This window comes from Mytilus galloprovincialis, chromosome 1 (assembly GCF_965363235.1).
Source record: "Mytilus galloprovincialis chromosome 1, xbMytGall1.hap1.1, whole genome shotgun sequence".
Classification (NCBI taxonomy): domain Eukaryota; kingdom Metazoa; phylum Mollusca; class Bivalvia; order Mytilida; family Mytilidae; genus Mytilus; species Mytilus galloprovincialis.
In genome coordinates, this window is record NC_134838.1 from 35,518,349 (window position 1) to 35,521,989 (window position 3,641).

General features: G+C 33.8%; 1 protein-coding gene across 1 annotated transcript in view; it reads right to left on the bottom strand.

Annotated features, from left to right (window-relative positions):
• Positions 1–3,641, bottom strand: part of LOC143072814 (DEP domain-containing protein 1A-like) — a 249,246-nt gene that overhangs the window by 112,704 nt on the left and 132,901 nt on the right. The window lies entirely within an intron of this gene.

The following is a 3,641-nucleotide window of genomic DNA, read 5'->3' on the forward strand; positions in this document are numbered from 1 at the left end:
AGGTCTGACGGAGTATTAAACAGAAACCTTTTTAAATTTAACTGAATAGATGACTTTTTTTTCAAATCATATTTCTTAGAAGTTCAATGAAAGGTCTGATAGTAACAGAAACTTTTTTTAAATTTGACTTATCACTTTTGTTTTTTCAAATCATATTTCCTAGCACGTATATATATATATATACAATGTTTATGAATTTGGTATGACATACATGTTTGTATGTTTGTGTATAACCAATGTGTATTGTCTTGGTACCAATCCTGTAATTTTGGATTTCAAACCAATAAAAAATACTAACTTACTTACTTACTTAGCACGGCTACGAGATAAATAAAAAAAAATAGATATGATATTTTTTTTCAATCCGGGCATTTATAAAGTGAAATAATAAAATATAATCGCTTTTAGCAGCCAGTATGGTTCAATGGTGTCAAAATAAGCTGAGCCCTGAAACATTGATGATGAATTATTCACTTCGGTAAGTGAATAATTCGACTTCATTGAATCTGTATCCATGCGCACTTCATTTAACCCCTAAAATAGAGATGGATAACGCATGATTTTTTTATAACATTTAAGGAATGACTGTAATTTTTTTTTCTGTCTATAAAGAAATAACATAAAAAAATTGATGCACACCGAATAACGCACGTAATGGGTTATTTAACAGTGTGCACCACATTTTTTATGCTTTTTTTCGAATAGGCAGAAAAAATATTACAGTCATTTCTTATAATTTAATTCTAAATTCATTTTAAACAATAGAAAACCATGAAAAAACGTTGATGACGTCACGGTCACATAACTAAATTATGTCTATGGGCTGATAACAAAATAACGTCAGCCAATCAGAAGACGGCGTTACATCCAAAATTAAATTATTGATACATGTTTGACATTGTTATAAATAAAATATGAGAATTTAAGTCAAATCGGTGAACAAGAATTTGAGAACCGTAACGTGTATACAAGAGGGTCTGGATGGGGGGTCAGTTATCCTGAAAACATTTAATTTTCACCCCTTTTTTCTCTAATCTTCAAAGAATTAACCCCTTTTTTCTCTAATCTTCGAAAAATTAGACCACACATTTCTCTTATCTTCCTTTTTTTGCCCGTTATTCTCTAATCTTCATTTTAAGGGCATTATTCTTTCATCATTTAACCCCCATCCAAACCCTCATACAAGCCTTAACAGGATTCTAAACACGTTCCAATACAGATACAGAGCTAGTGCCCCTTTAATAAAAAGCAAAAATTATACACTTTTAGTTTCAAAATCTATTTGAAATGAAGAAATTAAAAATATAAGCGAAAATGATATTTCTTAATTTCGCGGTAAGTTTTCTTTTTCTTTTTCTTTGAGCTAATTAAGGATGCCCGCCCGTACATACATAATCATTTTTGAGTGGACACTTTTTTTTTGGTGTAAGCAGGAGCATTTATATTGACAGAAATTCTTTTCCCGGGTAAGCTTTGAAGTTTCTCCTTTTTATGTAGATGAGAGTTCTATAACAATTCAGGGTCAGTTGTCAGGCAAGTCCATTCGTCACTAATGTCAGCCATTAACTATAGCGCGTATGAAATAACTGTGATTTCGTTAATTTCAATGTGACGTTGATAAGTTTGATCTTTTAAAATACCCTACACTCGGCATATATCCATTTATATGTGTCTGACTCCACAAAGGAACAGTCATTGTTGCATGACATGCATAGTTCAAGCGCTATTTCCAAATAGCGATATTGTCTTTACCCTAATATAGCGTTAAACTAAATTATTGGTCTGGCAGCTCATTTCAATGTTTAATTTTAATATCGCCTGGAAACCAGTTAATTCTGTTAATTTTTCTCAGTTTTAAATCTTTATTTTTAGTATTGCAAACCTTTTAACTTATAGCTGGTGCTTCCAGAGGCGGATTTAGGGGGGGGAGACCAGGGGGCCCGTGCCCCCCCTCCTTTTTGGGAAAAAAATTGGTTGCTTATATAGGGAATCACTGAAGCGTGACTGGAGCGGGCCCCCTCTTAGGTCAGTCAGTGGGCCCTCACTTATGAAAATTTCTGGATCCGCCACTGGCTTCTGCTATATTTGTATGCTTATTCTAGCTATTTAATTGATCCTGTATGCTTTTTTATGATGCAGACCCTTTAACTTTTGCTTTTATTGTGTTTTACCCATGCATGCTTCAATATATGTGTTTAAGCTACTTTATAGAATTTGTGTGTTCGATGTATGCATGCTATATGTGCATTTCTATGTATGGATGTATGGATGTACTTTTGTTTTGTCGGTTTTAAGGTCTCTTCATAGCTTATGTTTTTTATTGTCTGGCATATACCAACTTTAAATAAAGCTTTAATTTTTATGTCTTTGTGATGATATCGTTTACGATTGAATACAAAGCCGATAGAGCACTAGCGGATCTAAAAATTTTCATAAATGGGGGGGGGGGGGGGGGGGAGGGCTACTGACTGCCTAAGAGGGGGCCCGCTCCGGTCATACTTCGGTGGTTCCCTTTATAATCAACCAATTTTTTTCCAGAAAAGGAGGGCCCCTGCCCCCCCCCTAAATCCGTCTCTCCAGACAAATATGTGAGACAGTACATTGCTATATCAAGAAGGGATTCTGTATATGCACCGACTCTAAAAATGGAACTGTGTATAGACTCTACGTATTTGATTTAGGTGTACATGGTGTAATGGCAGATATGTATTTGTTGAGCGTATTTGTTTTGTGTTCAGCGCCATTTGTTGCTTATTGACGGGTTTAGTTCATGTATTCAAAGTATACCATATTGTTTCCGAGGTGTCCGTAGTTCTAGCTTGATTGGATAACATGAATTCCATATTAGCATAAGCTTATCGTTCAGTATTGAAAGAGGTCAAACAGATGTTTACAAAGCACTACACCACGGAACGTTTAAAGATTAAACAACAAGAGCCCTCGGGAACAACACACACAAAAACAATACTGGAGAAAAAGTCTTTTTTATTTTTTTTAATATTGCCACTAAATTATTGGACAGTTTTGAAATTCCACAAAATTAAGACCAGAAATGCCATCAATATTTGATTTTCGTTCTGACAATTTGAGAATTAATTAACACACAATGTCGCTGGTTTTTTTTATATTTTTCCCGGAAAAGTTTTATATCTTCTAAAATAAATATTCCAAAAAGCACAATCAATGGCCCAAACTTTGGTAAAAAATGTAACTCTTCTTTTTCTAACAATTGTTTAGTGAGATATGTTAGGGGTCTTTAATATGTTTAAACCCGGGTAATTTACAAATTTTCTATAATGGTCCCAACTTGATTATATGTATGTATGAAAAGAACCTCGACCAAATTTTGGACACAGTACCATAAATATAAATATTGGTTTACGACCAAAAAATAGATCAAACTTACCTACTTAACCTTGTACACATACTCCCTCAATGAGAATAAAAGAAGAATATAAAAAAATGTACATTAACAGTTTTTTAACCAAAAAACAGGGTAATCTGGCAAAGCAATTAATCTGCATGGTGCATGTTTTACATTAGAGAGTACACGTCATGACGTTGTCCGGTAGTTTAAAGTATGTTACCGTGGAAGCTATCTCACTTGGCTATCTTTGATTACTTCTCGAAAATAAATATCT